A 9,518-nucleotide genomic window follows, 5' to 3' on the forward strand; every position below is an offset into this window, starting at 1 on the left:
CCTAAAGTTCTTGGATGCTCTGTTCCTTTCATTCTTTTACTATTATTATTATATTTACTGCATTTGAGAAGTTTCTATTCACCTGTCTTCAACATCACTGATCTGTCCTTAGCTATGTTGCATCTATCATTTCTCTTTGATGATTTTAGTTTCCATTTCCCTGTTTACACTAGCCATGCTACGTTGCATATTGTCTACATTTGCCATTGGAATATTTAAAATATTAATCATAGTTATTTTAACTTCTTTCTCTGATCATTCCAATATCTGTAACCAACAGTCTCTGACTTACATTGTCTTCCTTATTTCCCTGACTTTAAAAAGTGTCAATTATTCCCTTTTCAAATTATCTCTTACAAGTCCCTTAAACTATAACGAATTTCACAGTGTAACTTTATAGCATTCCAGCTGTAGGCTTTTACACTGTACATATTACTTAACATGTCAGAGTTCATTCAGGAAGCAAAAACCACACCTGTAATTTGAACAGCAAGGATTAATATAAGGAATTGTTAACTAATAAAAAGTGATTACTAAAAGGAGCAAACAAGGACTCTGTGAGGTACAGAACACAGCTACTTTGTTTGTAGGAAACTAATAAGGAAATAATTTAGGGCAGGGAGGATATCCAAGCCCAGGATTCAGAAATACGAGTAGAGGCCAATGGCTTTCATGGAAATATGCAGCTCTTTAAGAGAGAATAAATTTGCCAAGGACACAGATGAAGTTTAATTGTGAGACCCACTGAGTTGCTATTATTGGCCATGCACAAACTCACTCCCACCCCACACATACACATATCACTCTACAGCACAGCCTACCTCCCAGAAAAGAGCACATTGAAAGAATGAAGAAGTGTGTCCCTTCTTCCTGCTCTAGATTGGTAGAGTCCCTCCACTATTGTTGCCATAAACTAATATTATCCAAGCTGGAAGAATAGAGATGGCTACAGGGTCCATCTCCAATATCACAAATCAGAGTAAAGAGGAGTGGATTTGGAGCTGAGAGTAGTAACAATGTTATTCTGGGTAATTACTAGTAAATTCAAGTCTCAGAAAGTATAATACAAAAAAATACTTATGTTTAAACCATCAGACAGTATGTTTCCAGGCTATAAAAACCCCCAGCACTTGTGATTAAAATAACTTTTAAAAGTATTTTAATTAGAATAATTTTAAACTGTAAAATATTTTAAAAATCATATTGTTACCTCTTTGATACACCTTTGTAGGAGCAGAGCATCCTCACATTAAATTCTTAATATTTAGCCAATATATTTTATTTGGAGTTTGCTGGAGCATTGCTCTTTAAAAATAATCTTTAAGTATTTCAATATATACTGTTTTACTAAAAATAGGTATTTTGTTGATTTCAGGTGTTAGTTTTTGGAAAAGAAAAAAATTTTATACCTATACAGTTGACCCTTAAACAACACAGGGCTGAACTATGTGGGTCCACTTATACACAGATTTTGGGTGGGGACTGCCAAGAGCTTTATTATTTCTATTTGGTCTAATAGACCAAAGGAGGAGGTCTCCAAGGTGGCTGAAAAGCTGTTTAGTAGCTGCAGAGAGAGGTTCAGGCAGGAGCCTTGACACTAGAGGGATGCCAGAGGAACCCCTCAAGGGCTGTGGGGCTCCAGAAACTCCTAGTCATACTTGAGGGTGAGCCTTTTAAAGAGATACTTACCAACTCCACTTAGGAGCCAGCCAGCCGGCCTGCGGAGATTAGTCTGGTGGTCATCATCTTCTTGATGAATTCCACCTCCTCATCTAGGAAGGGGCTTTCCAGGAAGTCACAGAGATGGGAGTCTGCACAGGCAGGACCTAGGGCATGCAGATCCAAAAGGCTTCTTTTGGTTCAGGTTCTTCCCCAGGACTATAGCAGTCTGTAAGAATCCAGGGTTTTATCCTATTCATTTTGGGATGGCTTCTGCAGGTCCTGGAAGAGGGCACGGCCACCACACTGGTTTTGTGTATTCAAGACGCTGGGTGCCGTCTCAATCCTCCTTGGCCGACTTGAGGAAGTGGCCCATGCCCTCCAGGGTCACAACATCCTGGTCAAAATAGAAGCCCAGATAGGGGTAAATGTAGGAGAACCGCAGATGCATGTTGCTCAGGTGGTTGTCATCAGCCTCCACCTCAGTGGAATAATTCTGAGGAATCTGGGAGCTGGTATTTGATGGGCAATAAGGAGCTAAGCTCAAAAAATGGTGTTGGCTTGGACCGGAGGTAGAGGATGCCTGAGATGATGGTTCTGAAGGTTACCACTGGAAAAGAGGTTGGAGAGGGTTAGAGGCTGAAAGAAGGGACGTACCTGGGTCGGTGCTGTCCAAACACTGTTGAAGCAACAGAGAGATCCACATGACTCTGTGGTGCACTGCCTATATATGGATGTTTTAATAGTACAGTCCTATAGATGTATTCTCTTCCTTATGATTTTCTTAATAACATTTTCTTAATAATATCTAATAACATTAGCTTACTTTACTGTAAGAATAGGCCATATAATATGTATAACATATAAAATATATGTTAATCAACTGTATCATTGGTAAGGCTTCCAGTCAACAGTAGGTTGTTAGTAAAGTTTTGGGGGGAGCCAAAAGCTGTGGGGAGATTTCCAATTGCTCAGGAATTGGGACCCTTAACCCCCACATTGTTTCAGTGCCAAGTGCAATGCTAAATGTACAAATCTCATCAAAATGCAAAGTAGAATTTACTAATTTTGCATTTATAAAAAGCATTTCTGAAATAAAATTTATAGAAGAAGCAGTAAAAAATAGGAAGCAGGTAGGTAGACTTTCTGAAACATTTAACATGCAGCTTATTTTTATAGCAGGTGTACACTATGATCTCTTAATAGTAATGCTCTTTGAAAAGGCATGGTCTTCAGTGTGCTGACTCCTTTTATAGACTCCTCACACCACAACCTTGAATATTTAAGTAGAGCAGCGGATAACACCTCTGCAGCAGTTGGTAAGGTCTGAACACATGAAAATGCTTTAGAGGATCACTCACTGCAATCTACTGACCTTTTGGAAAAAGCCCAATGTTTGAATGTTTTATGGACAGCACTTACAATAGAAGTTGCTCCTTTAATCTCTAAGACATGTTGTGATTCAGTCTCACCAAATCAGGGCTTTTATTGGACCGGTATAAACATCAGAATCGCCATATTCAAGATGTACTTTTTTAGTCTTCATTGTACAAATTCCCTAAAAAAGCAATCCAGGAAACTGTCATTTAAGAAATGAGCAAAATTGCAGGGTTAAATTAAATTCTACTCTTTTATAATTGACCTGAAATTTAAAATTCTGAATAATGGCGGATCCTGCATTATAATTTCACAAGGGCCTCAAATCTTTTTATCTAGGGTGAAGCACAAACAGTAAAAGATAGCCTTATGGCATATTCTTTATTTGTTTACAAATAATAAGCAACCCAGCACACCACTCATCAGGATCCCTTATGGTGCTTGGCTTAGGATAAAATAAAAGCCTCTGTGTCTATTATGAATACGAATACTGGGAAGCACAGGCACTTGGCAACAAACTTTTCATTATAGGCTGTTTCTGGGTAGAAGTTTCTGGGTAGAAGCTATATTCAATTATTTATTAAGAGTATTTAAAATCAAATTTATGAATTATAGTAGCATAATATTATAAAATCCCCAAAACAAATTAAATAATTTTTACCCACAAAAGAATAAAAAATAAGGCAGCCTGAAGAACCTATTATTCACAATAGCCAAGATACGGAAACTACCTAAGTGTCCAGCAACAACTAAACAAAGAAAAGTCTATAGAGATTAGATATAGATAGATACAGATAGATATTTCATATACATAATACAATATTATTCAGCCATAAGAAAAAAAAAAGAAGGAAATCCTCCCATTTGTGGCAACATGGATGAAGCTGGAGGAGGACGCTATGCTAAGTGAAATAAGCCTGATACAGGAAGAGGAATACTGTATGTTTGATGAATACATTGTAAATAATGCTGCAGTGAACAAAGGGGTGCAGATTTCTCTTCATTTCCTTCACCCACAAGTGAAATGGGCAGGGTCATATGATAATTCTAGTTTAGCTTCTTGAGGAGCCTCCATACTGTTTCTTACAAATGACTGCACCAATTTACGTTGCCACCGATAGTGCACAGGATTCCCTTTTCTCCACACCCTCATCGCTCCTCTTTTTGATAATAGACATCCTAATAATGGTTGGATGATATCACATTGTAGGGTTTTTTTTAAGAATGTAGATAAATTTAATACCATTTCAAAATGTAACTCAGATGAATCAGACCAAACTATCATCAAGTTGACATTAAAATGTGTTACTTGACCAGATGTGTCTTTAGAAGATTTCTCTTCTGATAGGCAATTCTGCACCTAATGCAGTGTAATTTGGTATAAACATATGGTGGATATTTTTAAAGACCTATAAAAGGATATTTATGATGACCCATCATAAATAAATAATAATATATATTAATATAAATTAATTGATGGATTGCATTTTTGAGTTTGTACGATGTTCTAGGAAGATCCTACTTTCTCCAGCACATTTTGTATCAAACTGGATATTCCTGTTGTGTTGCATTTGTCAAAATGAGCTCAGTAGAATCTGTTTCTTTTATATATGTCAAGTTGCATCCATTCAAGCTACGATTTTCCCCAAAACAAAACCAACATGAGAATATGTTAGGCTGATACACTTGCTAATGTGGCTGTAAAATATTTTTAATTTTCCTAAAGTATAGCATTTAGCTTTAAAATATTAGTCCCTTTACCCATAGTATTTCCATAAGCCTCCTTTTGTAACACAAAAAATCATCAAAAAGGAAATGGACACTCCCTCCACCCATCCTCTACCAGCTACTATTCCTTTAGAGTAGGGGCCAGAAAACTCTTTCTGTAAAGGGCTAGCTAGATAGGACATATTTTCTCCTTTGCAGGCAATACAAGCCCTGTTGCATCTATTCAAGTCTACTGTTGTAGTGCACAAAAACAAACGAAAACAATCATAGACCAGAGTAAGTGAATGAATGTGGCTGCATATGACCCACCTTGCATTAGAGTATCAGAATTGAATCTGCTCCTATTAAATCCATAGCAAGATATAACTTAGGGCCTAAAATGAAGGTAAAATCTTTTTCTTTCAGAAAAAGGAAAAGCATCATATAATTCCTTCTTTGGAAAAGCATCATGTAATGCCTGGAAAATATCATCTACTTTATTTTTTTTTAATTTTTTTTAACGTTTTTATTTATTTTTGAGACAGAGAAAGACAGAGCATGAACGGAGGAGGGTCGGAGAGAGAGGGAGACACAGAATCTGAAACAGGCTCCAGGCTCTGAGCGGTCAGCACAGAGCCTGACGTGGGGCTCGAACTCACAGACCGCGAGATCATGACCTAAGCCGAAGTCAGCCGCTTAACCAACTGAGCCACCCAGGCACCCCGAATATCATCTACTTTAAATATGCCTTTCATTCTTTCCTTACCCTGAAACATTTATTAAGAAAGGGTTATCTGTGGTCCAGTACATGAAAAACATCTTTGGGGGGGGGGGTATATATTACTTAAATAGAAAGTGATACTATGTCTACGATTATAAGAACTCCCGCTTCCAAATAATAATGACTCTTGGGTAATAAGCAAGCACCTGTAGCATACCTCCAACATACCAAATGTGAAAGGACAAGAAGTTCTCCCTGGAAGTGATGGCAGCAACCGAAAGTTGTATTTCCATATCTAGTATAGGGATGAAATCATCCAGTATTTTTCTTTGTACCAAGTAAGGTGGTTGGTGAAGACTCAAAAAATGGATTATCAGGTGAGCTTTCTGTACAAGCAACTGGATAGAATGCATAGAACCATTTCAGCCATTTCTTTTTCTGCTGGGTTGCTGCAGAACTCAACTGTTCATGGAATCTTCTTTTGACTATTAGTGCTGCCATTTCCCAGAAGATGAGCATTTACTGCTTTTGCCAACTTGTGATTTGTAGATGCCTGTCCTGCTGTGATATGAGGTTGTGTACTAGGGTAGTAGGTTTGCTCTCTTCCCCACTGCATGGAGACTAAGAGCCCCTCCAATAATTTATGGGTAAGTGTCATTTCCCGACAAAACTGTTCCCGTTCAGTCAGGATATCTTGAATAGCACTCTGCGCCTTGTGGTTTTGACGCTGTAAATGTGGTTAGGAGTTGGTTAACTCATCTGCCATAATCCTGCTTGTGAGGAATTTACTTCGTCATATATCACACTATATTGACATACGTTCTAACTATTCAGAAAGTTGACCTGTGTTTTGACCTATGGCTTTATTTTCTAAAATAAGCTGATTTTCCTCTGGCTAGACATTCAGAGTAATACTGAAGATCATCCCCAACAGAAGCCACTAGCAACTTTTTAAACTCACAACTGACCTCTGTCTATACCCTGAACTGGTTTTAAAGACCTTCTTTGTCCTGTAGTAACCTACTTTAAGAGTTCTTGAGCTTTTCCAATATATTCTTTACCTCTGATAGTTCTTTTTTGGGTTCTGCAACTCCCTCTGACTGACCAAGTAATTCTCCTTTACAATGACCCAGAGACTTAGCCTTTGCATTTTTTGTTGGGAATATCATGGGTTATAGCAGCTTTGGGAACTAATATTCTTACAGCATCGACTTCCACTGCTTTTTCAGTGAGAATCTTCCTTACCTGAAGAAGTCCTGGACTCTCTGATGGAACAGCTTTCTTTCATGGATTCTGAAGGATGTGATGTTTCATGGGTTGGACTCCAGAGGTAAGTCCAACAGATTTAGATGGCTCCTCAGTTTCTGTTCTATCTCCTGCTCCTCAGACTGAGGTTGAAGTAAGGGTGACTTTGGTTTCTAAACTTTTGAGAATAGCTATTTTTTAACCAATGAAAATTTCCTCAAGACTTCTACTGAAAAACTGCCAAGGTTCTTACTCTTCTGATTTCAGGGGGTTTCACTTTACAGATTGTTGGGCTCTGCATCACAGGGTTAACTGCTCCACATAGTCCTTTTCCATTCTGTAGCTGACCTGCCCAGGCCTGCCTGATATTCAGCTTCTCACTCACTCACTCACTTACTGTAGTTTGGATTTGAATTTCCCTGATGATTAGTGATGTTGAGCATGCACCTGCTAGCCATTTGTATGTCTTCTTTGGAAAAATGTCCATTTAGGTTCTTTGCCCATTTTTTTAATTGGACTACTTGTGTTTTTTATATTGAGTTGTATTAGTTCCTTATATTTCTTATATATTAACCCCTTATCAGATATATGTCTTGTAAATATTTCCCCCATTCTGTATGTTGGTTTTCCTTTTTTTTCCTTCTAAGAAAAATATTTTAATTATTTTATTACTAATACTTTATTATAGCTATTATTCAAGCAAAGCATTTATTTTGAAATTAAATAAATCATGCTTTTCAAAGTACAAAAGAATACTCTTCTATCTGTGAAATGTGTTTACAGAAAAGTAGGTCATTAGGTCCTTCATTGTATAAAGAAGCTTTTACTTTTTCTCTGCTCTGGAAACAAACCTCCAAAGCATTGGTAGGTAGAATAGTGTCCTTATGTAGAAATCATATTTAATGTTGACTGAATTAAATAAGAAATATTTATCATATACTTACATATGTCTTAACAGATATCATGGAAAATTCGAAAGTGTAACAAGTAACCTTCCTGCAAAGAGTTTACAATCTCAAGTGGGAATGAATACTTAATTTCATTATTTGGATAATACTTTGGTTTTTCATTTCATTTGTCATTTCTTTTACTATGCAGGAGCACTTAAGTTCGATATAATTAGTTCCACTTGTTTGTTTTTGCTCTTGTTTCTTAAGCTTTGACTGTCCTATCCATAAAATCATTGCCAAAACCAATGTCAAGGAGTTTTTCCTTGTGTTTTCTTCTAGGAGCTTTATGGTTTGAGATTTTACATTTAATCTTTAACCCATTTGAGTTACTTCTTGTGATTGGTGTTTGATAAAAGTCCACTTTCATTTTTTTACATGTGAATATCCAGTTTTCCCAGCAGCATTTACTGAAGAGAATCTTTTTAATCTATTGAGTATTCTTGGCTCCCTTGTCAAATATTAGTTGGGCACATATGTGTGGGCTTATTTCTAGGCCAGACAGGGCCACCAGCTTGACCCTGTAGTTGGACAGAGCAACTGGCTAGGGCCTCTGCTCCACCTCCTTTCAGAGGAGGATTGTAGTCTGTGAAGATCTGAGTGTCAGGTGTATAAGCCCCACTCCTCTGTTTCTATCTGATCTCCAGTGGTCAAGCCCTACAGATTCCCTTGGTGATTCCTATGAGGTGACATTTCAGTAGACCTCCTGGGAAGTGCCTCAAAATGCTGAAGCAGCTGGATGTTCACCTTGGGCTCTTTTTTCCACTGGAGAAACCTAGGTTCAGGGGGTCAATCTCAGCGCAATGCTTTGCTGTTCTTGGGGGGGATGGAATGTATTAAGAGGGTAGCCACTAGTCTTACTCTTGTGGTCCTTTTTGGTCTTTGTGGTCCAAGAGGGTGATTCAGCCTCACCCCCAGGTTCTAGGATTTTCACAATGGTGTCTTATCTATGGATAATTATCAGTAGGTCTTCTTGTGAGGGAGACCAAAGTTGAGAATGACATGTCAACATCTTGATGATCTCACTCCTATGATGGCATTTTTATTAACAAAATTTGAGCTGTGATAACATCTTAAGTTGGAATACCCACATTAAGTTACAACTTATTTAATAGCACTCCACTTCATAATGTACATTCTAGTTTGTGAGCTATCTTCAAAAGCAATTTCATATTTTCAGTTAGGATACCTACAAACAAATGTAATTCTCCTGAGAAATGCAGCTGCCTCCTCTCTCTGTCTCTCTCTCTCTCATGCTGCATACACGTGCTCATGCTTCTCTGCCTTCCTTCTGTCCCTGTGCATTTCTCACCTTTTTAGTGATCTTACCATATGAGATAATTATCTATTTACAAAAGTCAGAACTATTTTCACAGATGAACATCTAATCTGTTTTTTAAAAACCTCTATGGGGAAAAAAAAAGGTTTTCAGTATCCAATTTTGCACTTCAAATGGCTTTTGCTAGCAACTTTTCCTCTTAATAAGCTAAAATAAATGTTGATTCTGATTTGTGACAGATGGTTCATCTCTAAGAACCCATAACAGTGATTTCAATGTTTTAAAAAAAACTCGCAAAAATCGGTACCACAAGAAATTCATCCAGACCTATATTCCACAATCTTCTTCTAAACTGATGTATAAGTACATATTCGTATTTGAATGAAGCAAAAATGACTTTGATCTTATAAATAAGACTCACTACAGGTTTCTCCGCCAGAGATTATGTCTCTCTCTGCATATAATTTGAATTGCTCCTGAATGTAATTCAAGACTGGTTCGTGATATTTTATTAAATAGCTAGACGTTTTGTGGCTATTAAAAATCAGCATATTCCTTTTGGATTACTCTTTAAGTCGTTATT

General features: G+C 37.4%; 1 pseudogene; it reads right to left on the reverse strand.

Annotated features, from left to right (window-relative positions):
• Positions 1-1,999: 1,999 nt before the first annotated feature.
• LOC131508535 (golgin-45-like) lies at positions 2,000-7,167 on the reverse strand (annotated as a pseudogene).
• Positions 7,168-9,518: the final 2,351 nt, after the last annotated feature.

Source organism: Neofelis nebulosa, chromosome 4 (genome assembly GCF_028018385.1).
Source record: "Neofelis nebulosa isolate mNeoNeb1 chromosome 4, mNeoNeb1.pri, whole genome shotgun sequence".
NCBI lineage: Eukaryota > Metazoa > Chordata > Mammalia > Carnivora > Felidae > Neofelis > Neofelis nebulosa.